General features: G+C 38.7%; 1 non-coding gene across 1 annotated transcript; it reads right to left on the bottom strand.

The window, feature by feature from the left end:
* Positions 1-18,546: 18,546 nt before the first annotated feature.
* On the bottom strand, positions 18,547-18,657 carry LOC129671818 (U6 spliceosomal RNA). The gene has a single exon (XR_008719407.1). It is a non-coding gene; the product is annotated as a U6 spliceosomal RNA (small nuclear RNA).
* Positions 18,658-27,937: the final 9,280 nt, after the last annotated feature.

The following is a 27,937-nucleotide window of genomic DNA, read 5'->3' as shown; positions in this document are numbered from 1 at the left end:
CGTTCTTTACTCCTGGCTGGCCAGGTTCCTTGATTTTAACTTTCCCTTAATACTTAAGCACAATAACAATCTTGTATAAACAGTCCAACCACGCATTTACTACATTCACTGCTAATGCCAGGACCTTCCAATCATACCACAACTTGATGCCCATTGGTCAATGTTTCTGCACCTAACCCCATCCCTGACCTCAAGATTAGATTTTCTTTCTTCCAGGCAGATTTGCCTTCAACATAATCTTAGTGCCACCAACTGTCTGATTCTTTCCAGTCTTGGAATAATGGATGTCCCAATAATGGTGAGAAAACTCAGAGTTCTGAATGGCTGTGTTATGAAGTAGTAGTGGTATAAAGCAGTCTCTGTAGTGGTCGAGACAGAGACAGGATTTTATTTTGAAACATAACTTTACCCATAAACTCTACCACCAAACTTCCCTTAGGATGGCATGATAACCCTAATGGTTCAGTGGCAGCACACACACCTTGGCAGTAAACAACAGCTCTCTAATTGGACTTAAGAGCTGTTCAACAAGAAGGAAATCATGCCTCGTACTATAAAACCAGCCAATACCCCAGGACTAGTGAAATCATGGCTTTTGGAGAAGAATGTACAAAGTTAGATTTTCATGTTTAAAATCAAGAGAGCGTTTGTCATGTTTTACCTCCTCACCACTTTTTTTTACTGTGTCTTTTGCATTTGTATATATGTATGTATGTGTGTGTGTGTATACATGTATGTACAGGTGCATTTGTATAGGTGTGTACATGTGTATGAAGATCAAAATTTAGTTTTGGATGTTTTCTTAATCATTATCCACCTTATTTTTAAAATCGTATTAATTTATCGTATTAATTAATGTAGGAGTGTTTGCCAGCATATGTATATACGAACTATATGGGTGCCTGGTAGCTATAGGAGTCAGAAGAGGGTGTCAGCGTCCCTGTAACTGGAGTTACAGATGGTTTTGAGCCAGTATGTGGGTGAGGAGAACTGTACCCAGGTCTTTTGCAAGAGCAACAAGTGCTCTTAACCACAGAGCCATCTCTCCAGCCCCTCCACATAATTTTGTATTTGTTTACTCTTGAAGCTGTATTTTAATTATAACATTTTCCCTTTCTTTTTTCCACCTCAACTCTCTGATCCCCCTTCTTATCGCCTTCAAATTTATGACCTTTTTTCATAAATTGTTGTTAAGTATTGTTAATAAATATGTATGTACAGATATTCTTAAGTATGACTTGCTGAGTCCATATAATGTTACTTGTACGTATGCTTTCTGGGCTGACCACGTGGCACTGGACAACAATGTGGTGTGCTTTTTTCTGGGGAGGACCTCCTCTCCTGCTTACCCACAGTTCTTTGCATAGGGTTGAGGCCTCACGGGTATTTCCTCATCCAGTTTGGCTTCTTCCTTGTTCAACCCACATTTGGGTGGTCATGTTTCCACCTTATTTTTTGAGACAAAGTCTCTAACTAAGCCTGGAGCGTGCTGATTTGGCTACACTGGCTGGCCAGCAAGCCCTAGGGATCCTCCTGTAGCTGTACTTCCCAAGCACTGGGATTCCAAGTACGCACCACTAAGCTTGGCCTTATATGTGGGTACTGAGGATCAAACTCATATTCACATGGCTGGGTAGCAAGCATTTAACTAACGGAACCATCTCCCCAGCACCACAAACCTGGAGAAAAATTTGTTTCACCATGACATTTTCCAGATGGGCTTCTTTTCTTTTTAAACAATACAATATATTTCCAGGTATACTAGAGTAGAGTCCTTTAGTTTTTTTTTTTTTTTTTAATGTATGCAGTATCTAGAGGCTTAACCATAGTAGGTACTTATTAGATGTTTGTGACATTTATTAAATATATAATATGTTCAAATTTCTGGTTCTGTTGCTCTCCTTGTGGAGTTCCTGTCCACTCCAGATCTTACTATACCCCATTTTTTACATAAGATTCCATGCACACTGCCCAACAGTTGGCCATAAGTCTCAGCATCTGCTTTGATAGTCTGCAGGGCAGAGCCTTTCAGAGGCCCTCCGTGGCGGGTTTCTAGCTTGTTTCCTGTTTTCTTCTTCTTCTGATGTCCTTCCTCTTTGCCTTTTGGGATGAGGATTGAGCATTTTAGTCAGGGTCCTCTCTCTCGATTAGTTTCTTTAGATGTACAGATTTTAGTAGGTTTATCCTATATTACATGTCTATATGAGTGAGTATATACCATGTGTGTCTTTCTGCTTCTGGGACAGCTCACTCAGGATGATCCCAGAGACTCATACTCCAACCAAGTACCATGCATGGAGATAACCTAGAACCCCTGCACAGATGTAGCCCATGGTAGTTTAGTGTCCAAGTGGGTTACATAGTAATGGGAAGAAGGACTGTCTCTGACATAATCTGATTGGCCTGCTCTTTGATCACCTCCTCCTGAGGGGGGAGCAGCCTTACCAGGCCACAAAAGATGACAATGCAGCCACTCCTGATGAGATCTGATAGACTAAGATCAGAAAGAAGGAGAGGGGGACCTCCCCTATCAGTGGACTTGGGAAGGGGCATGTGTGAAAAGGGGGTTGGAGAGTGGGATTGGGAGGGGCGGAGGGAGGTGCTTATGGGGGTATACAACGTGAATAAAGTGTAATTAATAAAAATAAAAAATATATATGTGCATAAATTATAGTCATAAGATAAATAAAATATAAATTTGGAGTAAATGACTTTACATTTTGTGTACTCTATACATAGCATACAAGGGCTATATCAATGCTTACTATGGACAATAGTATAAATATCTGTATATAATACTTACAAATCTTTATCTTAAAGATAAAGAAAGGCAAAATAATGTGTAGCAAACATGCATTTTAAAGAAAACATTTTTATGTTTAAATAGGCTCATTTATAGTGCCATTGGACTGAGCAGATCACTGACCAGATAATGTAATTTATCTTTATTTTTATAAATTAATATTGTTAAATGAGTGTCCACAATAAAACATTTTAATGTTTTATTTAGAACTTACACAGAGATGCAAAGACATAAATTATACAAAGCAAAAATTCACTTCCATGTATAAAGAAGAATCCAACAATATGAGAAGTTGCATTAAAGATCAGATGAAATAACATTAAACTCTTCTAGATATTAGGATTTGAAAAATATTTATAATAATGTCCCAAAAAACCATAGACATTGGTACAAAAAAATATCAGAAGCGTGACAGTAATGACTGTCAAAAATCCAACGTGTGTACACAGGATCACTAAAAACAAATTCAGATATAGGCGCATGCTTTGATCTAAAGTCCTGCTACTCCTCAGGACACAGCAGCATTGCAAGCCAGTGCTGAAAGGTTAGACCTATCATAAGTACAAGTTCTAGATTTGAAAACTGAGAGAAGACATTGAGTGTGAAATTCTCAGAGCAGTAATAAAAATACTATATTAAAAAGAGTATTCATTAGATGTGGGGAGTATACTCACTATTTATTTAGGAAATCATAAAGAAAATGAATAGAGTTAAAATGTCTGTGCAAATTTCCAGCGTACGAACAATAAAGGTTCTTTCAAGTTAATAGGTGGGCTTAGAATTTTAAAACTTTCTTTCTCAGGATGCTACAAATTTATGAGATAAGGCTTCCACCTGAATCTATTACATGCTAAAAGCCTACAGCAGTGATGAAGGTTTGTATCACCACGAATTACTGATCCTGCAGTTTTAAAGGGGTGATGTTTCAGACAGGTAATTAATCTTAGGCAGACAGAGCTATGGAAAGTAATGAAGATTTGTTTTGTGTTACTGATAAAAGAGTAAGGAACAGAACGAACTATTTAGCTTTTAGCCTTTTTCCCTGGCAGCCTTTTCTCTCCAACACAACTCAATAACATGGTTTCCTTGGCACCTCTGCCAGCAAGCACTCCCTGATCCTCCATTCTCGGAAATCAACTTTGTTTTATACTTGTTAATGTAGACATAAGTGCTGAGATGGTGTCACTGTAGGCTCACCCTGCTCACACTTTTCTTCTCTTTTGAGAGGACCGTAAGTACTTGGCTTTGGGTGAGCTTCAAAGTGATCTGACCGTCAAGCCACTGTAATATGGCAGAGAACAGAGAGTTGTCTAAAACCATTTTGAAATTAAAAAGAAGATTCTGACTCCCTGGAATCATTCATGGGTGTTGGCTTTGCTGCTAGAATTTTAACCTCTTAAAAAGCTACCATGTTAAAATCTGCCAGCATAACTTATATTGTAAAAATATAAGACTTTATATATTTGTATTAGATACTGAGAAGGTAATTGCTGCCTCTAGGCAAGTTATAACCCATGACAATTCTTAGTGCTGAATAAATCTGCCTAAGGTGAAAGTCGATATGCTGAATTTAAGACTGTAATGACAGAATCATTTCCCATTTTGCATTAAGTATAGCTGACACCTGCAATTGGATTTTACAAGTTCGTATAGATATAAAATATATAGAGAATGACATTTATTCTACAACAGTTTTACATCAAATTGTACTTTCAGATTGAGCAAATTTCCATTTATATTCAAGTTGGGAGAGACAAAGTGGGAGCCTTTTTTTAAGTATCATAAAGGCATTCAATAACAAACATTTTATATAATTGATACAAAATATTTCTTTGAATTGAAAAAACCTAGGGTGAATTGCAGAAAGAGGTTTCTTTAGTTTCTTTAAAGCTTTTATTGAGAAACAAAGTTTTATACTCCACGTCATGGCAAAGAGCTAAAAAACAGCTATGGAAGTAACTTTGTAAATCAAGATCATAAATAGTTCCTATCTGTTTGTTAGTAAGAACTGAATTTTTATTCTGTGTGTGTGTATATATATATACATATATATATATACACATACACATATATTTACTTTGTAGACAAGTTATTTTTATTATAATTATTACAATATATAATATATTAATATATTACATATATTAAGTTTTACATAGCATAACATCTCAAAAATGTTATGTTAATGTGAACATTAATTTATCTTATATTTTCCAACACAATGAGTAGAAAAACAAAAGAATGATTTAAAAGTAATTATAACAAAATTTTTATTATAATTGTTGGGTTTATTCATATACTTCTGTCTTTTTAAAAATAATGAACATGTTTTCGTTTCTCCAATAACACTTAAAACGTGAACATTCTGTGATTTCCCTGCAGTGTGTACTTCCAATGACTTCTTTCTTGTGCCTCAGTTGCCTTTGAAACAGCACACGCTTACTCCAGAAGGCAATTAGCTTTTCATCAATCTTCCTGTCTAGATAACACCCAATGACAAACCTCATAGAGCAAGTATATGAACCCAGGAGTCACCTACAACCTGAAGTAAGTTCATTGTGATTACAGCCACGCACAACCATATTACCAAGGGCCGTGGCAGGCAGCTGGACCTGTAGACCTAGCCTAAGAAAATTTTCTGAGTCAGGTGTGGCCATGCAAAGATTTTTTTGGTTTGGTTTGGTTTGAGACAGGGTTTCTCTGTGTAACCCTGACTGTCCTGGAACTTGCTCTATAGACCAGGCTGGCCTCAAACACAGAGATCGACTGTCTCTGCCTCCCCACTCCTGGACCTAAAGGTGTGCACTGCCACAACCACCTGACTTGTGATGTATCCCTTAATGCCAGAACTTTGGAGGCAGAGGCAGGTAAGAGAATTCAGGGCCAGCCTGGTCTACATAGTGCATTTCATGACAGCCTGCGCTGGATAGTGAGATCCTGCCTAGAAACCAACAAAATAAATAAATAAATAAATAATAAGAAAGAAAGAAAGAAAGAAAGAAAGAAATACAAAGAAAAGAAAAAAATGCTGATAATCTACGATAAGGAAACTATTTGTATTAATTGGCATTACTGCAATTAAACTAAAAGACTGCAAGAGTATTGAGATTATAGTTTAGAATATGGAGTTACTTGATCCAATGTCTGATGGCCCAGAAGAAACAGTTCAGTAATGGAATTTTGGTGTGTTAACTCCTAATTCCACTTCTTTGGATATTTCCTAAAGAAGTGAAATAAAACATAGCATCTCAAACTATGGCTCACTGTCCCAGAAGTAAACGTAGGGGTCACAAAAAAAAAAAAAAAAAAAAAAAAAAAAAAAAACGGGAACAAGTTTCTGAGCACTTAACAACCCCAAATTAATTCAAGTAAGATGTGTGACAACTCTGAGGCATGTCTGGATCTCCGTGTTGCATCCATTTCACGGCAGCTTCTGCTCTGAATGCGAACGCATAGCGTGTACATTTCTGTACTGTGCATGCCTTCATGCTGTGCAGCGCTAGCAGCCACCCAAAATCTCTTGGCTCAGATCTGAAACTATGTTGCATGTTATGAACTGCAGTGTTTTCACTGTATACACAATATTCTGCTGTTGCAGAAGCATTGGTTAAATTATGGAAAACAAAGTCTTCGTATTTATTTTCCTAACATCATCTCTCAACAAGTTCGTATCAAATTAATACATCTTTGGATTTTGTTGTGTTGGGATGTTTGATTTTAAAAACAGCCGTTTGAGTTGCTTATTTGTCTTTCATTAAGAAGAAATAAAAGGATTTGGCTTGGTATACAGACAGCATTTCCAGTAATTCTGAAATGGCCATATTTCTGTCATTTCATAGTATGTGTTTAGGCAAAATAGTTTTCTCAGAACTGATCAGGGTATTAATCAACTATAAAAAAAAAACATTGAACATTCTCAACATATTGAAGGATCAAATATTCAGATGATCTAATTCATATGTGAAAATAAACCAGCTTATCCATTTCATAGTATGCAAACTGACCTTCACCTTTAATAAATAGTAAAATTGTAAGTACACCAAAAATTTTTTAAAGATACTTTTCCTCTTGATTTATCAGGAAACGTTTGGTTTGTATGTTGATTTCATATACCTACATATTATAGTATAACATTTTCTCAGGCAAAAAGAGGGTTACAAGTGATCAAGTTTAAAAAGCCCTGATACAAAGCACGCAAAAATCTCTGTACTCAAAACAAAAAACAAAACAAAACTACTTTTTAATTTCTAGTTGGGGTAGGAAATAAGGCAAACTAAAAGAGCAATGGCATATGGCGCAGGCTGCAAGGGCCTATTATGCAGCATTTGAAGACGTAGCTATTTGGAGTGGGAACACAGGAGATAGTGCTATTAAATAAACAATCTCAGTGACTCATGTTTATAATTCCATCATGGGAAAGCTGTGACAGGAGGATTTAGGGTTTGAGGATAGCCTTAGCTACTTGGCAAGTTCAAGGCTAGCCTGAGCTACAGAGCAAGACCCTGTCTCAAAAAATTAAAAAATAGCACAAAGAATTAGAAAATAAGGCAGGTGCATATGCCTTTAATCCTAGCACTCTGGGAGACAGAGCCAGGTGGATCTCTCTGAGTTCAAGGTCAACCTGGTCTACGGAGTGAGTAGTATGACAGCCAAGGCTACACAGAGAAACCCTGACTCAAAAAACCAAAGCAAAAAATAGATTGTAAAATAGCTACATAGAAAGAAATCATTAAGGATATTTGTTAAAATAGAAGTTTTCCCTCAGCAGTTAAATTATGTTAGTAATTTATTGATTTTTACATTTTCTAAATTTTTCACAAATGAAGACTTTTCTAAAACAGAAAAAAACACATCCTAAGAAAGCAGGGAGAGTAATTAATTAGCTATGTAACTGATTCTGTGAGGCTTACATAACAGCAAATATAAGTTTTGGAGCATTTACTTGATTTTTTTTTTTTTTTTAGAAATAATTAAGAGATGACATTGTTTGTATCTAGCAACCCCAGTTGCTTTCACTATTGTTATAAAACAGTAACATTCTTGCATTATGCAGAAAGTCAAGTCCTCTGCTTACCCGTGCTTTCAGGGTTATTCACAGAACAGCTATCTTAATAGGAAGTAGCAGGAAGCATGCTAGCATAACAACAGAGGATTAGCTAGACACATTTTGTTCATTTACGCAATAAAATCATTAGCTTGTCATTAAAGATAGTGAGGTAGGTCTGAAAGCTATTAAAGATGAAAATAATGGGACATGTCTTTAAGTAAAGGTATGGCTGTTAAATAATGCATTTTATAATTCTGGCTTTGTCAACCAAGAGTAGAATAAAATGTCAACCTGCACAAGAATAACTCCAAGTGAATTAAAGACCTCACTGTGTATCCTGAAACACTGAAACTGATAGAAGAAAGCATGGACAGTGCCTTGCAAGATACATGTATAGCAAAGTCCTTTCTGAATAAGACTTCATTCATCCAGGATTTAGGACTAACAGTATATAAATGGAGCCTTATAAGGCTAAAAAGCTTTGTACAACAAAGGAAAAAGAAGGAGAAGCCACAAAAGGAAAGAAGAGTCTCTGCCAGGCATACATCCCATAATGGATTAGTATCCAAAATATACAAAGAACTAAGGCAGACGAAGAAGAAGAAGGAGGAGGAGGAGGAGGAGGAGGAGGAGGAGGAGGAGGAGGAAGGGAAGGAAGGAAGAAGGAGGAGTAAGTAGAGGAGAAAGAGGAGGAAGAGGAAAAAGGAATAAGAAGAATCAAGAGAACAAATGATCCAATTTAAAAAAAGATACAGTTTCTGAATAAAGTTCTCAAAAGAAGAAATACAAACAGCTACAAAGTGTCTTAGAAGGTGTTCAACATCTTTAGTAATTAGGGAAATGCAAAGTAGAAGTGCTTTGAGATTTCATTAGAATAGCAAAGATCAAAAAAATAACTGACAACAAATGCTAGATGCTGGGAAGAAATAGAGCTGGAACTGACCTTGAAACCTCCTCCCTGAAAACTAGTTCTCACAGCATCTCAAGGTGTTATGCAAGCTGCTGAGAGAAAAGCAATTAAAAGTTCTTCCTAGTTGTAAAGCCCACAATGATCAGCCCAGCAAGGTATACCCATGAGTACAATAGTGGCGCTTGTATATTGGGGATAACTAACAACCACCTAATTGGATTTAAGACCCACTGCAGAGGAGGAAATTCATGCCTCAGCTGTAAACCTAGCTAGTTACCAGAAGCTGGTAGGGTCATGGACCTAGAGGAGAATCTACTGCTGCCACTTTCTAAACCAGGATAATCCCTAATTGTATTCTACACGGTTATTCTTATATCTACAGGTAAGTATAGCTCTAACACCCCATTGACAAAGCTTCTTTTGGCTGCCGATGGAGACTATTACAACGATCCACAACTAGTCAAAATGCAGAGAATAAGTGACTGTAAAGTGCCTAGCAGGGACACAGTGAAAAAGAACAATACCCTGAGACCCCTGAGGAGTGAGGAGTGTGGAGAATTAGGTTAACAAAAGGCTCAACATTTTAGAAAACCTACTGAACAGTCATGTGCAAAAATCGTTCTTTTTTCATTCATTCATTTATTTATTCACTTTACAGCCTGAGCACAGCCCCCCTCTCCTCCAAGTACCACCTTCACAGCTTCCTTCTCCATCTCCCCCTCTTTTCCTCAGAGAAGGGGAGGGTCCCCACGGGTACCAACTTACCCTGAAACATCAAGTTGCATCAGGAGTAAATGCATCCTTTCCCACTGAGGCCAGACAAGGCAGCTCAACTATGGGAAAGGCATCTAAAGGCAGGCAACAGAGTCAGAGACAGCCCCTAGTCCAGTTTTTAGGAGGTCCACATGAAGAACAAGCTGCATGTTTGCTACATATATTCAGGGGACCTAGGTCCAGTAAGGAGTGCCTAAGGGAGGATGCTTGAATCTCACTCAGAAGGGGAAAATAAAATAGACATCTGAAGTAGATGGAGGGAGGGAGCTGGGTGGGAGTGGGGAGGGGAATGAGGCTGGGAATCAGGTGTGGGGAGAGGGGGAGGGAGAATAAAAATAGGTGGGGGCATCTCTGGAATGAGGGAGGCTCCTGAGAGTCTATGCGGGTGACCCTAGCTAAGACTCCTATCAGTGGGGGATATGGGGACTGAAATGGCCACTTCCTGTGGCCATTTGTGACTTCCAGTGGAGGGAGGGGGACACCAAACCACTTATAATACCTTCAACCCCAAAATTTGTTCTGTCTACAAGAAGTGTAAGGATAAAGATGGAGCAGAGATTGAGGGAATGGCCAACTAATGACTGGCCCGACCTGAGACCCCTCTTATGGGAGGAAGCCAAGTCCAGACACTATAATGATACTCTTCTATGCTTGCAGAAAGGAGCCTAGCATAACTGTCTTCTGAGAGGCTTCATCTGGCCACTGATGGAAACAGATGCAGAGACCCACAGCCAAACAATAGGCAGAGCTCAGGGAGTCTTGTGGTAGAGCGGAGGGAAACATTGAGGAAGCTGTAGGGGTCAAGGACACCACAAGAAGACCTACAGAGTCAAGAAACCTGAGCCCTTGGGAGGCTCATAGAGACTGAATCACCAACCAAAGATGGGTTCTTAAAGAGTCCTGTATAGGGCAGTCATGGTATGGATTAAATACACAATATGTCATTTCCATAAAGTGTCCAGAACGTGTGGTCTGCGTATGAGCACTACTGGAGATCGCAAAGTTGGCTGGCAGGAATCAAATGCCTGAGAACTTCACAGCAGATTTTACCAAATGGCATAGTTTTAGGACAAATAGTGATTCTAAGATCCCAGATAATAATAAGTAATTGATTTCAGAAAGAGAAAGAGATTGGGTTGGGGAAAGGGAGAATAGTGGGGGCAGGATGAGAAAAAGGGGGGAGAGGGGAAGAGAAAAGGAGGGGGGAGAGGGGAAGAAAAAGAAGGAAGGAGTCCAAAAGGAGAAGAAAGGAGTAGAAGGAGGAAGAGAAGAAGGAGGACAAAGTGCTAATCCCATTTCATGAGAATAAGACCACTTACCACATTTTTTTTGAGCCAAAATTGAAGCAAGCTTTATTAAATACTGGTCAAAACTAGCCAGATTCATTTTTTGGGATTCCCAGAGAATGTCCACTAGTTAGTCAGGTGCTTATAAAGGCAAAACCCACAGGGCTATCTACTTCCTGTCTTTTTCCAATTGTGGGGGCAAGCACACATCCTGGTATACATCTTGCCTATCAAGCACATCCTGTGTGTTTAGGGCAATCAGCCTTATTTACAGAAGTGAAATAAAAATACATGTATTGTTATCTTCCATGAACAGAAGAACCCTGCACCCCAGGAAGGTATCAGTTCTTGGGCAAGCGGGGCTTATCATTTAGAGGTATTTTAAGTTTACAGATTTTGTTAAGTGCAGTAATTAAAACTAAACCTACAACTTTAATCCTCACAAGTAAAAGAAGAGAGGGAGAGGAGAAGAGAAAAAGAATAGAACTCCTTTATTTCAGTCAGGCTTATTCTCAATTTGAGCCTGACAAGCCATCAAGAAAGCTATGTCCTAAGTGTCTGTTTGCCTAGACTTGCTCGCTCCCACATACAATTTACTTATTTATTTTTTTCTTTCATGCTCCTTCTACCTGCAACTTTGACACTTGACTTGATTCTTCCCTTCTTTTCATTTTACTAGTGGTATTCAGGCATCCTTGCAAGGTCTGGCAGTGCTGTTTTATCTTCTCCTTGTAAAGGAGTGTCTCTCAGCCTTGGCTGTATTCAAATCTTCTGGGGGAGCTTCAGAAAAGCATCAAATGAGAATCTCTGTTGGGGGAGGGAGGACCAGGCTTACATATGTTTTAAGGCTCTTCGGTTGGCCCAGAGGGCAGGCAAAGTTAGTGCTGCTGCAGAGAGTCATAGCCCCAGGGAAAGATGCGCAGAACAAGTCAAAACACCTCAGCAGCGGTATAGCTCCACCCCCTCCCCCATTTCTTTTCCAAAGGAGACACAGTGTTTCTTTTGCTAAGGGACACACATTTTATTCAATAAAGGAACCACACAGAAGTAAAATTCTCAAAAACTGTCTCCTACCGTTTGTCATTTTGGAGTCCTATTCATAACCGAACGCTTTTATTATCCATGGAATGGCTATTTCCGACTCTTTTATGGGTAAAGGGAAGCTGCTTTCCAGGAGTAATGAAAAAATTTAAAGCCCTTTGAAAAACTTGGGATGGAATTGATTTCTTGAACACTTGTGTGATGCACTGAGATTGTCAGCACTGTTTGAAAAGCAGAAAGTGGTCTTCAGGCAGCGTTGGACAGTGTGAGATAGGATTGGCTTGTTTCTGCCACTGCACCCAATGTCATCGCTGTAAAAAACGGCACAGTTACTCACTGAGTTTCTTTCAGTTACTAGGTATTGTTAGTAGATATTGGCTTGAGGCCAGCCAAAGATGAATAAAAAACCATTTTGTCTATCACTGTGGAGATGGTTAATTTGTGGACCATCTGACTTCCAAATGGTAATTAAAGCAACAAGGTCACACCTCCTATTCCTGTTCCACCAACTGGTGACTACGAAGCCAAATAAATGAGCCTATGGGGGGCATTTTCATTCAGATCACCACACCTTGCTTGGCCTCTATGTTTATATGTTTCTGTACTTTTTCTGTTAAAGGGTTTTTCCCCATAGTGGGTGATAGTAGCTTCCTCTTTATATTGAATAATAAGACAGTAAATATGCCAAGAAAATGGAAACAGAACTAAAAAGCTACCCAGAGTATATGAACAAAAGACAGGAAGACATAACTCCATATAAAGACTTCTGCACGGATTTTCAGTGTTCTCAGTAATAAGCAAAATGAAGAAACAACCCAACTCTCTATTAGCAGATTAATGGGTAAACATCACACAATACATACACAGAATATGAAGAGCCCATGAGGCCACAACCATACACAAAGAACTAAAGGGCAACTAAAGAATTCTGAGAACAGGAGGAATGTTCCTCCCCAGGGGAGAAGTTATCTAATTAGTTATCTAATGTCAAATGGTCAGTCCTGAAAACATATGTACAAGCAACACTACACACTATGCCTATATACAATAAAATATCGAGTATGTTATATTTAGGGATATACGTATATGCAATAACACAATTAATAGCAAATTAATAACAATTAATAAAAAAATAAAACAATGGAATTGAAAGACAGCAAGAAGGGGTACTTGAGGGAGTTTGGAAGGTTTGGAGGGAGGCAAAGAAGTGAGAAATGTTATAAAATATAATCTCAAAAAAAATAAAAAAGGGGAGATAAAGTGGGTTCCCTAGTAAGGAGAACAGGGGCTGCCTCTGACATGAACTCAGTGTCTGGCTCTTTGATCACCTCCCCCTGAGAGGGGAGCAGCCTTACCAGGCCACAGAGGAAGACAATGCAACCAGTCCTGATGAGAGGACTGATGGGGCCTGATGGGCTAGGGTCAGATGGAAGAGGAGGAGGACCTCCCCTATCAGTTGACTTGGGGAAGGGCAGGGGAGGAGATTTGGGAGGGAGGGTGGGATTGAGAAAGAATGAGGCAGGGGGCTACAGCTGGGATACAAAGTGAATAAACTGTGATTAATATAAAAATTAAAATTTAAAGAGAGGGGATAGTACTTGTACATACTACAGTATGCATAAATCTTAAAAAAATAGTATCTTAAGTAAAAGAGACAAAGTGGAAGACAAAATGGTTGCTTAAAAATTGTCTGATTACACTTACATAAAAGATGCAGAATAGGCAAATTCAGACATGGAATAGAACAAGAGAGCATGACAGCTAGCAGATAAAGGCTTTTGTCAGGAGTGGCACAACATTGCTTATATATTGATATATACTTGTTCCATAGACTTGTTCAGATAACCATAATTGTGTGAGCGTGTGTGTGTGCGTGTATGCATGTGTGCGCGCGCTGTGTTGTTACTTATAAGTTCACTGCAGAGTGACCTGCCTGAACTAGTTCTTTAGAAAATCCTAATATAAATAATATATTTAGATCTGCATTAATTAGTCAAGTTCTCTTGACTGTGGGAAGGCTTATTTGCCAGTGTTCTAAATCCACATGAGAAATGAGAGCCAGGTATCTTGACCGTGAGTAGTAACTTCGAGTTAATCCTCTTGTTTCCCCCTCTGTACCCTTCTCTGACTCTGCCTGGCATTACCAGTCCAAAGATTTCTTCACTTTCTCACAGAGGAAGCTTTCAGTCTCCAGTTCAGGGGAAAATTGTACACCTGGGGATAGTTGTTCTGAAACAGGATATTCAATAGTCTTCATGACCTTAGCTCCACTTTCATCCAACACTCAGAAATTCCCCATGCCTCAGCCTTAAGGCAGTTTCAGATCAGTATATAAATTGGGTTCCCTTTCAACATTCTTCTTTAAAGTCATTTGTTTCCAGGATCCTCTGTCTGTCAGTGTCCCCGTCTCTATAATATTATAATGCCTCTCCACCTCTATTCTGTAAGAGTCCATTAATAAACCCAAGCAAAACCCTCTTTCCTATCACCCTCCATGCTGTTATGGTGTTTTTCAAGGTAACAAAAGTAAATGTATTTATGTAATCTATTTTCTTTTCTTAGTACTCATTGTCCAATCTAAAATAATGTCTACTTGACAATGATATTACAGAATTAATGAAATGGTACTGAACTTGGTATATATATATATATATATGTGTGTGTGTGTGTGTGTGTGTGTGTGTGTGTGTGTGTGTGTATGCACATTTTGTTCTGCAGTGCTCCTGCTACTGTCCATGGCCAGTTTTGATATCACTGTCATATTATTCTCATAATATTAGGTGGGGTAACTAATCTTTTTGTCTCCACTTGTGTTTGTTTAAAGCAGATATGACATTTTTCGTGATGATGTTATGAACTGATTTTAAGGATATTCTATGTGCTTTATTGTATCGCATTTTCCAAGAATTTTTTTAAATTTTTTATTAATTACACTTTATTCATTTTGTATCCCCCCATAAGCCCCTCCCTCCTCCCTTCCTGATCCCACCCTCCCTCCCCTTTCTGCATGCATGCCACTCCCCAAGTCCACTGATAGGGGAGGAGGAAATTATTTTTAATGTGCTTTTTACATTTTATAATTTAAAATCAAAATTTCATACACAAGTACTCTATTTACATCATTTATATTCCTCTCCTCTCTCTAGGTCCTCGTAGACTCCTCTACTTCCTGTCACATTCATAACCTCTTTTTTACTTGTTATTGTTACACACACACACACACACACACACACACACACACACACACAGAGAGAGAGAGAGAGAGAGAAACTACTGAGCCCATTTAATGTTGTCTTATGTGTGTGTTTAATGTATTTAGTCATGAACAAATGGAATTGGATAACCTATCAGGAGACTGATTCTCCCTCTCTCAGCAGCCATCTGTTGCTTTTAGGTCTTCATCTAGAGATGGGACCTTGTGAAATTTCCCTTTTCCATATTTGCATGTTGACTGTTGTCATTATGCAAGTTTTGTTTAGGCAATCATGTGATTGATGTTTCATGGGTGAAGCATCCTATTTGTGTTTAGGAGATACTATCTTATAGAAAATATTCAGGTCCTCTGGCTCTTAAAAGCTTTTCTTCCCCCCTTCACACAATGATTTCTCAGATATTAGGGTTGCATTATGAATGCTCCAGTTGGTAATGAGCACCATGTGGTCAGTTCTCTGTGTTTTGAGCAGTAATGTATCTTTGTAGTAGCCTCCACCTGCTAAAACAAAACAAAAAACAACACCCCCCCCCCAAATAAAGTGAACCTTAGTATAAGATGTATACTATAGCTCTAACCCCTCATCACAGAAGTTTCTTTTTGCAACAGATGGAGACTATTATCAAGATCTACAACTGGTCAAAACACAGAATAAGTGTCTGTGAGGTGCCCAACCCCAATCGACTCATCTGCAACACAGCCTCTACATGTAAGGCCCTGAGAACATCATGGAAGAAGGGGCAGAAAGACTGTAAGAGCCAGAGACCCAGGGAACTTGCTGTTAGATAGTGTCTTCTAGATGTGACAGAAGAAATACATCCATGAATTTTCAACACTATGGCTGCCTGAATATAAGCAGCCTAATGACAACAATGCTTGACATATCTATGCGGACAAGGGAAATTCCACATTGTGCCACCCCTAGCAAAGACCTACACATGGTCAGTGGCTGCTGATAAGAGGGAGAATCATTTTCTTCTAAGGATGAACTCCAGAATTACCTGTCCACTCTAGTCCCCAGCGCTGGATGCATGTAATATGAGCAAAGCTAAATGGACTTTGCAGGTTATGTATATATGAGCATATACATACACACATATGTACACACATAAGTTTGTACATGAAAAAGTAATAACTAAAGAGGAGATCATAAATTTGGAGGTGGTATATAGGAGGGGTTGAAGAGGGAAAAGGAGGGGCGGAAGTACTGTAGATGTATGTAATGTTTATGTATGAACTAAAAAGTTGTATTAAAATAAAAAAACAATAAAAAGGAAGTGTGTTTCTTTGATCATGATTAGGTTACAAAGAGTATTAAAATAATTCAGTTATCTGTTTTTATAACTAAGTATACAAAATTTAACACTTAACTGCTTCCAGGTCTTTTCAAATATGAGATTTTGTTTTCCAAATAAATTATAAGCATGTTAAATATAAGAATCACGACATATATATTTAAACATTTCACAGTGGCAAACACTATGTTGGACAGATACCTTTAATATGTAAATATTTTGACTAATTTTAGCATATATCTTTACCATCAGCACAATTTCTAATAGAGTTATTAAGGTTTCTGGTTCATCAGGCTTTCATAATGAATATCTTATGTGCATTAAATGTCTTAAAATTGTTCCTCAACTTTACAATAGGCCTCTTGAGTTTTTAATCACTTAGCCTTAATGACTAACTCAGGTTGCTCATAAGAGTAATGGCCCATTCATTTATCTAATCTGTCTCAATAATTGGTGCAGTTCATTGAACCTAATAGTTCAAATGCTGTGCTTGATCTGGCGGGTAAATGCAGCCGCAGTAAGCATGATAGTCGTTCTCTCCTTCAGGCTGCCGACTCCAGGGTAAAGGGCTGGTGGAAAGCCTGCTGGTGTCCAGGGGAGCTTGAGGATGTAAGGAAGCCCTTGTCCTCGGAGCTGTTTGTCTATTCCACTTACTGAGGTTATCTATTTGGTGCTGATTGAATTGTAGCTTAAAAATGTACGATTCTTAAAATGATTTTATTTATAGTATACAGTGGTTATACATCATATGGGCTTGTTATGACATTTTATATACTTAACATTCTGATTGTATCAATCAACAGCTTATTAGGCAGAAAGAATCTATTTTCAATAAAAGGAGAAAAAGAAACCTGTATGTGTGTAAGCTTTAAATGTAACACTGACTACCATGTAAGCATGTTAATATTTTAAGTGGGTGAAAAAATCAATTTATAAAATAAAAATAAAAATAAAAAATTACCTTTGAACATCATAAATCATTTTATTAATAATCACTAATAATCAGTTTTTTACTAATTTGTTCAACAAAGTTTTTATAAGTGTGCAATAAAGTATAACTCTGGCAATTGAGTATAGAGTTTTCATTTCCCTTGTTCTCAGGATAACAAAATGAATGAGAATAATGAAACTTGCTGATGGCAAAATAACTATGCTAAATATCTCTAATTTTACTAAGAGATAAGAAAATGTTAACCTGTGAAACTGAGGTTGGCCACTAAGTCTTTTAATCAATTGCCTCTAAGACAGAGCCTGTGAGATCCAGAAAGGGGTAGCCACAGAATGGTACAAGGATTTACTAGAGCCTGTAGACAGCAATAACACACCCCATGTTGAGAGCCTGGGGAGACCCAAGATTTCAAGATCAACATTACTTGTGGTAAAGTGCACTTTTTTTTTTTTTCTGGATTCTATGAAGCTGAAGAGGAGCTTAGTGATGGACTGATTTGCTTTCATCTTGAGATGCAAAGGACTGGAGAACTTTGAGGAAGGGGTGAAAACCAGCACACAAGACCATCTGTCTCTATTGTTATCTTCCTTAATGTTTCAGGAACACCACCCAAGGCTCAAATGAAAAAAATTACAGCACATACAAGAAGGTCCTAGCAGTAGAAAGACATAGGCAGGAGGAACTACGTGGGCAATGTCTAATGACGTGATGCTGTGTGAAACAGGCAATACCTTAGATGAAGAGGTGGAACAATAATTTGAATATCAAAAATCTCCTGCACAGATCACCAAGTCATTTCCCACCGTGAGGAGCTTTTGTTGAGTTTTGTCTGGTTCTTTTAAAAAAAATGCACATAAAGGATGGTCTGTGTCTCAGAAGCAGGTAAAAATAGACTTCAGACTATGGCTTCTAGATCCAAAGTCACCAGACTGAGCTCATATAAGATGAGAAAACTGGTGTCTCCAAGATTTCACAATTAGGTAAGGCCGGAGGCAGGAGCAGAACCAGCAACTCAGACTCTGCCATGATGTAAGGTGTGAAACTTTGATGTTTTTCAGTTCTTTTAGGTCCTTGACTCCCAGACATTAGAAGTCGTGTCATCAACCACTTCAAAAAACTTTCAATCAGCATTTTGACATGACAAATAAAAGGTTCTATTGTACTGAAGGATTAGAATTTGTGAGAATGACGTGAAAATCAGTATCAGAAGTGCCTTTTCCCCCCAGTGTACAGAAAAACATGGAATGTGGATGCTTCACAAATTTGAATGTTATCCTTGAGCAAGCATCACACTAATCTTTTTTGTATCTCTCCAACTTTAATATATGTACTGCTGAAATAAACATTGTACTGTGATTTCTGAGAGGAAGAAGTGACTGATTATTCAAGAGTGCTGAATAGCTGGATAGTATGGTCAGTTAGGTTCCAGTGAATCTACTTAAGCTCGGGAGCAAAATATTAACAGGCAAAACTTATGAGAGGGGATAGAAGGAAAAGTCATCCTACTGGAAAAAGCAAGGCTTTCTTTTCTCCATGTACTGACATTTTGATTTCAGAAGATTGATATCCTTCCATCTTTACATTGACTTGATTCTTTGAGTCAATCTGATAAATCTAAGATTTGATCTGTGGTAAATAACAACACAAAAAAAATTATCAAAACATGCTTTCTAGGCTTCTGCATCTTTCAAGTTTTCCCAATAGCTAATTTTAGTTTCTAATATTTTATGAAGAGAGTTATATTAAAAATACTGCAATTGAAAGACAATGAAAACTAAATGGATGTAACATACATGTATCCAAGAATTCTGACTAAATACTTATAAAATAGAATATAAACATTTGTCTAAAGCCAGAAAACTAAAAAAAATGACATCTGAACATTAGCATAAAGAAGTACGTTAAACTTAAACCTTGAGCGATTTTACCTAGACTATAAAACATTCAAAGATAATGAAACAGAAGAGAAAGTTTATTAATTTGGGTAATTGTGTTTTATTAGAACTTGACTTAATAAAGTAGGGCAAAATTAAAACTAAGAAAATATTTATAGAGGTGACTCATCAAATGATCTAATTGTCAACAGAGAGGTATACTATAGAACAGGTTTATAGGCATTCAAGAGTTTATCCTTGGGAGGTAATTATGGGATATAATAATCAGGAGGCTCCCTGAGCAGAGAGTCAGCGCTTCAGCAGGATTTATTGTAGCTCACAGTGGCCTGCCACGTGTAGCTCATAGAAAGAGAAGCATGGTGGCTGGGTTTAATGTTAACTGTCACAAATTAGAATCATCTGAGTAGGAAGCCGCACTCTGCAGAGCTGCCCCAACTGTCTTGACTGATGGGGGAAGGCCCATGAGTGTGTGGGGACCACCTGCTGGTAGCAGCCCAGATTGAAAGGCCATGGCAGAGAGAAGAATGTTCACTTTTTGACTTGCCTTCTTGGCTGCCAAGTGCCTGAGCTGGTTGTCTTGAGGGCCGACTCTAACCTGGGAGAAGAAATAAATCCTTCCTCCCCAGGTTGCTTCTGCTGTGGTGTTTATCCCAGCAGCAGAGAAGGAAACTAGAAAACAAAGTCAGGAGTAAGTGGCCACCCATTCAAGACAATTAGTACTTTGGGCAGGTTGATCCCTGTCCTTGTTGGGAGTTAATAACATTGTCCATTCTGAGATGATGGGAGCCATTTCACTACTCTGAAATGTCCAAAAACTGATACCACTCTAAAGTAATGCTTGTCCTGAAGGCACATTTCTGCTTAAAGAGACTTAGTGGACTGACTTTCCTGTAAGAAACGCAGTTATCTTTGCTTCTATTTTTTTTAAACCTCCATTTCTATATTCATTTTAAGACTCCTTATCTATAAATATGTTCTTTTGGATTCTTCTCTGAACAATGGTAACATCTTTCTATTACCTCATTAATGAGCTCAAGATAAGATATTTTTTCTTTTGCAGTGTTGGTGATCATGTCCAAGGCTTTGTATACGCTGGACAAGTCCATTCTCTCTGACCTACATTCTTAGTTCCAAATCTTTACTAGGAGGTCACCTCTTTATCTGTGACAAAGTCACAATTAGAGTGATTTCTTTTGAAATGTGTCCTTTAACATCACTTAGGAAACAAAATCCACTCTATACCCAATTAGTTGGAATGAGTGACCAGAACATTTATTTCAGTGGCATGCTAACATTTCCCACACTAATTAAACACATTCTTTGCTTAGTGAGCACGTTAAAGAAGCTTCTTCTCTAATTAGTTCCTCACTAATCAATCATTTTCAGTCTGATTGTCTTCTCTGCAGGAAGGCAGGGAAGTGGCGGTTTCGCCTGTGTTTGTACTGAGGATTTTGTTCGCATGGCTGCTGCTTTTTTATTCTTACCTGGCTGACCGCATTATGCGAAGTGCAGAACTGTCTGTTTACTCTCCCTGTGAGATCGCATTTTATATAGAATTATGAAGATCCTTTTTCTTCTTGGATAATGGGAAGAATTTATGGTACAGCTTCAGTCAAGCAAGTAAATCAATCAGGCAATTTTTGAGTTCTTTGGAAGATGCCACAGAGCGTAAGACCATACATCTTTGCCTTAGTGACTTTACAGTCCAAGTGCCAAGAGGAATGAGAAGGGCAAGCCAATACAAATCAATACAACACTAAATTGATGAATATTAACAATGCAGTAGAAGTTCAGGGCAAGAAATAATCAGCATGGATCGGCATAGCCAGAAAGGGCTTTCCTGGAAGAGGTGGCCTGGGTATATTTGTGCTTTGAAATTTGTATACAAAAAACTAATCTGTAATGTGATGGTATTAAAAAAAACCTGAGCTTTAGAAGATTGGTAGGCCATTAGGGCCCTCAGCAATCATGGATTGTATTAGTAACCTTGTAAAAGAGGCTCCCATATGCCTTTCCTGCTATGCCAGGAGAGGTCTTAGAGAGAAGATGCCACACACAAACCAGGAAATGGGCCTCACCAGGCATTAAACCCAACACTTCCTTATATTTGGACTTTCACAGTTGTCAAAAGTATGAGAAAGAAAGTGTTATGGATTCAGGAAAAGTTGTACCATGACCACTTGAACACCAGGCTCAGACTGATGGATGTTTATTGAACGCTGAAAAAAGACTGACTTCTCAGGTACACAATCAGAGCTTGGGAGCCAGACTGTGATTTTGGTCTGTGTCTAAGGCAGGCTTTTTATATAAACTACTATAACCAGGTAACCAGATGTAAAGCAAGGGGAGAGTAGCATTATACTAGCATTTGACCAGCTAGGCAAAGTATTTCCAAGTACATTGTACCTAGGTAGCTAGACAAAGCATTTTAAGCTTATTGGCTAGTATATAGGCTTCCTCATCGTTCCTGGAGAAAGGAACACAGCAGGGTATTGTGGTTCTGTTTTTGTAGAACATATATCATTAATTCAAGCAGAACATCCAGCAAGTATTGAATTGTAGATAAAAGACTATTTAAGTTCTCAGGCAGGCAGACCTTGAGAACCTGAACTTAATTTCACCTTATGATCAAAATGGTAACTTAAAAACAAAATGGCTGTGGTTATGCTAGTCTATACCTCTCAGGATATGTCTCAATGTTGGTGTGCTTCAACAAAAGACATGCCTAATTCTGATTTGACCTCATCTCAGTTTATTTGATAGTATCTGCCTCATGACTCATAGTATGTATTAGTTACTTTTTTGTTGCTGCGGTAAAACACCATGACCAAAAGCAGCTCATGGAAGAAAGAATTTATTTTGGTTTACAGTTCCAGAGGAATCAGAGTCCTTACAGGTATGAAGATAGAGCAGTTAGTGGTAGGCACAGTGACAGAAGCAAGGAGCTGAGGGCTCACATTCTCAGCCACAAACATAAAGCAGAGGTCCAACTGGAAATGGGCCAAGGTTTTAAGCTCCCAGAGTCTTCCCCAGTGACATAAAACATCTATCAAGGCTGCATCTTCCCATGACTTCTCCGAACAGTACGACACACAGGGGAGCAAGGGTTCAGATACCCAGACTATAGGGAGCACTTCTTTTTTATTTTATTTTTTTTAATTTTTATTTTATTTTAATTACACTTTTTTTTTTACTTTGTATCCCCCCTCTAGTTTCCTCCCTTCTCTTTTTTTTTTTTTAGATATTAGCACTGCATTTTCTTTATTTTTTTTAATTTTTTATTTTTGTATTTTATTTTTTTCTTATCAGTTACATTTTATTGACTCTGTACCCCAGTCGTGTCCCGATCCCTCATTCCCTCCCAGTCCCTCCCTCCCTCCCTCATCTCCACCGTGCCCCTTGCCAAGTCCACTGATAGGGGGGACCTCCTCCCCATTCATCTGATCCTGTTTTATCAGGTATCTTCAGGACTGGCTGCAAAGCTCTCCTCTGTGGCCTAACAGGACTGCTCCTCCCTTGGGGGGTGGGGAGGCCAAAGAGCCAGCCATTGAGTTCCTGTTAGAAATAGTCCTTGTTCCCCTCACTATGGGAAACCAATTGGTTACTGAGCTACCACAGGCTACATCTGAGTAGAGGTTCTAGGTTACATTCATACATGGTCCTTGGTTGCATGTCAGTCTCAGAAAAGACCCTGTGCCCAGATATCTTTGGTCCTTGTGGAGCTCCTATCCTTTCCTCATCAGACTAACTCCCCTTCTTTCTTATGATTCCCTGTACTCTGCCAAAGGTTTGGTCATGAGTCTTTGCTTTGAAAACACTGCTAGTTAGAGTCTTTCCAATGTGCTCAGTAGACTCCTGTCAATGTTAAATGCGCATCCCATCTGTCTTTCAAAACGAGGATTGATCAGCTTACCCCATGTCTGCTCTCTTGATTATCTTTTTTAGGTGTATAGATTTCATTATGTTTATTATATCTTATAGGTCTATATAAGTAAGTATATACCGTGTTTGTCTTTCTCCTTCTGGGATATTTCACTCAGGATGATCTTTTCTAGATCCCACCATTTGCCTGCAAATTTCATGATTTCCGCCTGTTTGATTACTGAGTAGTATTCCATTGTGTAAAAATACCACAATTTCTGTACCCATTCCTCCGTTGATGGATATCTGGGTTGTTTCCAGGTTCTGGCTATTACAAATAAAGCTGCTATAAACATGGTTGAGCAAATATCCCTTTTGTGTACTTGAGCAAACTTTGGGTAAATACCTAGCAGTGGTATAGCTGGGTCTTGAGGAAGCACTATTCCTAATTGTCTTAGAAAGCGCCAGATAGATTTCCAGAGTGGTTGTACCAGTTTACATTCCCACCAGCAGTGGAGGAGGGTTCCCCTTTCTCCACAACCTCTCCAGCATGTGTTGTCCCTTGAGTTTTTCATCTTGGCCATTCTGATGGGTGTAAGGTGATATCTCAGGGTCGTTTTGATTTGCATTTCTCTGATGGTTAATGAGGATGAGCATTTCTTTAAGTGTTTCTCTGCCATTCGATATTCCTCTGTCGAAAATTCTCTGTTTAGCTCTGTTGCCCATTTTTTAATTGGATTACTTGGTTTGCTGCTTTTCAGCTTCTTTAGTTCTTTGTATATACTCGATATTAGTCCTCTGTCAGATAAAGGGTTAGTGAAGATTCTTTCCCAATCTGTAGGCAGGCGTTTTGTTTTATGTTGAGGTCTTTGATCCGCTTGGACTTCAGTATTGTGCAGTATTTTTTTTTTTTTTACTTTGTATCCCCCCTCTAGTTCCCTCCCTCCTCCCTTCTCAATCCCTCCCTTCCTCCTTCTCCATGCATGCCCTTTAGGGAGCACTTCTTATTCAAACCACTACATGCTATTTTATTTTTATAGCCTGAATAGACTAGACAAAGATGAACAAAAATTAGATATCTGTGTTACATCTGGTGCCTTGTGCAAATGGGGACTTTTAGCCTGGGATACATATTTGTACTTCAGGAAACCTCCATAATTGTTTCCAAACATTTAGACATACTTGTAGTTGTGTGCTTTTTCTCATAGGAGTCCATAACTTTTGTCAGATGCTTAAAGGTGTGTGTGTGTGTGTGTGTGTGTGTGTGTGTGTGTGTGTGTGTATCCAAAGTAAAAAGGCAGCACTTTAATGTTTGTGTTCAGGAATGGAGGGCCCTCAGGAAGTGTCAAACCCTTTCAGCCAATTTCACCTCAACACTTAAAGCAGTGATATACCAGACAGTTTGTAATGTGCCTAAGGGAACAGGGATAAAGACATTTATGCATTTGAATCCACATCCGAAGCTTACATTTGGGTACAAAATAGTTTCTACTTCTATATTGCAAAAGTGCAAATTTCTAGAAGAACAACCATCTTATGAATTAAAATGCAAATTTTATCCATTTAAGGTTGGACACTTTTGCATTCTCCTAGAGACAGGTTTTTGTGGTGTTACCCACCCTGGTCTGGAACTCCTGGGCTCAAGTGATCCTCCTGCATCCGTCCGTATTCTGAGAACTGCAGACGAATGCTTTGGCTAGGCAGTACATGCCAAGCAAGCATACGCATGCACACTCCCTCCCTCCCTCTGTCTCTCCACATCCAGCCCACCCTTCTCTTTAAACAAAGAGAACCTAAAAGTAAATAGTCCTGGCTATCTGTTAATATACATTGCTACTCCAGGCTCCTAGACTTCATCTCAAAGTGGTTTTACTTTTTTCTTTGAATTGTGTATATAAGTGAAGGGACATACTCAATAATCACACAAGTCTTTTAAAAGCAGTTCAGTTTTAATTCTGAGCTTTTTGGCACCAGAGTGACAGGCGGTTGAAAGATGCCTGTAATGGATGCCGGGAACTGAACTCATGTTCTCATTCAACTACCTTCCCTTTATTTAGTTTGTGAATATACCAGCTGTGTTTTTCCATGTAAAAGCACACAATTTGAGCACATTAAAGAATATTTATGATAGATGTGTACCGGATGTCACTGGGAGGCTACATCACACTTTCAAGGAGATAGACTCTAACAAATAACTTGTCTTTTCCATGTTAGGATTTGGGAAACACTGTTTTCTTTTTCGGTCGTAAGACGCATCCTTAAAAATGGGGGAGGGGCAGGAGTGACGTAGATTCAGTATGAAGTATGTATGGAGGTCTTTAAGTTTTTAAATTAAACAAATTTTTAAAGAAAAACAAAACCCAGGAAACCACCCTGGAATGAAATTCTGTATAACACACATAGATGGGTTTTGTAGGGATGACCGAAGAGTAGCAAAGAGTCATAAACTAGATGGAGTAAAACAGCAGAAATTCCTTGTCTGGCAGCTCAGGCACTAGCTAGACTTCTGAGACAATTGTTATCAAGAGTGGTTCTTGCAGTGGTTCAAAACAGATACTAAGACTCATAACCAAACCTTCGGCAGAAGGGAAGTTAGTATGACGTGGAAAGGACAGGAGCTCCACAAGGACCAAATATATCTGGGCACAGGGGTCTTTTCTGGGACTGATACTCCACCAAGGACCATGTATGGATATAACCTAGAACCTTTGCTCGGATGAAGCCCGTGGTAGCTCAGTAACTAATTGGTTTCCCATAGTAAGGGGAACAGCGACTATTTCTGACAGGAACTCAATGGCAGGCTCTTTAACCTCCCCACTCCCCCAAGGGAGGAGCAGTTCTGCTAGGCCACAGAGGAGGACTCTGGAGATACCTGATAAAACAGAGTCAGATGAAAGGGGAGGAGGTCTTCCCCAATCAGTGGACTTGGAAAGGGGCAGGGAGGAGATGAGAGAGGGAGGGAGGGTGGGATTGGAAGGGAATAAGGGAGCGGGATACACCTGGGATACAGAGTTAATAAAATGTACCTAAGAATAAAAAAATAAAATTAAATTAAAAAAAGAGAGTGGTTCTTGCTAAAGGCTATAAAGGAGGATCTGTTTTCTGCTATTGGTTTCTGGTAATTTTTTTTGTCACTCTGTAGTGTTCCTTGACTTATAAACACATCACGTATTCACATAGTATTTTGCTTGTGTACGAGTGTGCAAGTCTGTGCCAAAATTTCCCCATTTCATAAGGTCACCAGTTTTATCAGATTTAAGGCCTGCATAAATTTGACCTCATCTCAGTTAATTGCATCACTGATGACCCTATTTATAAATAAGTTCTCATTTTGAAGTAGGGTTAGGACTGTAATATGTAAATCTTTGCAGATCACAAATCATGCTGTAACAATCCCACTTGATATAAGTTGGCTAAAGCAGACTCACACAATGACTGAAAGATGTTTTATGGGTTTTTTTTTTTTTTTTGCCTTGCTTTATTTTTTGAGATGGGTTTTATATGGCCTAAGTTGGCTTGGAACTCACTAAGTAGCTGAGGATGGCTTTGAACTAGCATCTCTCTTAATCTTTTGAGTGCTGGGATTATAGGAATGTGCACATTTCTCAGATGGAAAATACAAAAAATTTCATAACATGAAAACAAAAAAACTTCATAACATGAGCCAGTAAGATACAAAAATCTAACAGTCTACTGAGCTCACGACTCAGAAAGAGACCTGGGAGAGATAGGTGATTTCTGACCATTCTATGTGCATGTGCTTTATAGAATGTTACCATGACACCTTCTTTGGCAATTACAATGACAACCCACTTCTCTAAAGCTGTTGATACAGTGGTAAAGAGAAGTGGATTGTCCCAACGACTCAGCATTTTCTATACCATATAAAGCATGCCCATGAGAATAACTTACCAGCATTATGTAGGCGGATGTGAACAAGCCAGGCTGAGAATGTGTTGTACTAATATATCATAATGTAGATTATATATATGTTGTACATTTATATCATAACGCCTGACGCTGGACACTTCATAAATAAAGAGGCTTATCTGGCTCAAGCTTTGGGTGTCTAGAAGGTCTAAAGAACAAATCACCTCAAGTTACTCCCACCCCACAGCCTGCCTCATGTCAAAACATGAGGGAGTAGAAAAACAACCTTCTCTGTACAGGAAGGACCATGGCATGGGGTAGCCTTGATTTGTGAAACTGTCGCCAGGAGACCTTCTGGGGGTGGTATCCTCATGATCTAATGTTGCACTAGTCTCCACCTTTTTAAGATTTTGTCATGCCAGGGCATAACCTCAGGGAGACAAATTAAATCATATCCAAACCATCACAGGATATTAAAATTAAGGTTAGCTTTACATCATTGGGGTAGCTTGATCAGCTGCAAGATTTGTATGTAGCTTTTTCATTTTATTCTCTTCCTCCACCTTTCTCTTGTCTAAGTCAAGTGAAATAGAGAGTGCCACTGTCTCTTTCCTGATTGGCAGTTGCGTTTGGAACCTGACAAGGAAAGTGAGGCTGCTTGGCCTGTAAAATAGTCTAATTTTTCTAAGTTATAATTAAAGAGTCATGCATGCAGAACTATAGCCAGAGTATAACTCCAAAACAATGCATATAGTCCGGTTTATTAAGTAAATGTCATTTTAAAATTAAAAATATCATTATTCTATGACAATTTCATAATTATATGATGAAACTTGGTCATATCTAGCCCCAACTTATCCTTCCTACTCACACAAGTTCCTCCCAAATGTGTCCATCCCACCTTCATGTCCACCTCCTCTTCTTTGTTATTTTTATAAGCCAGTGAGTCCAATGAGTGCTGCCTGCTTGAACATGGACAACTTACCAGCACCACACCC

This window comes from Psammomys obesus, unplaced genomic scaffold, assembly GCF_907164565.1.
Source record: "Psammomys obesus unplaced genomic scaffold, mPsaObe1.curated_primary_1811, whole genome shotgun sequence".
Classification (NCBI taxonomy): domain Eukaryota; kingdom Metazoa; phylum Chordata; class Mammalia; order Rodentia; family Muridae; genus Psammomys; species Psammomys obesus.
This window is presented reverse-complemented; position numbering and strand designations above follow the sequence as displayed.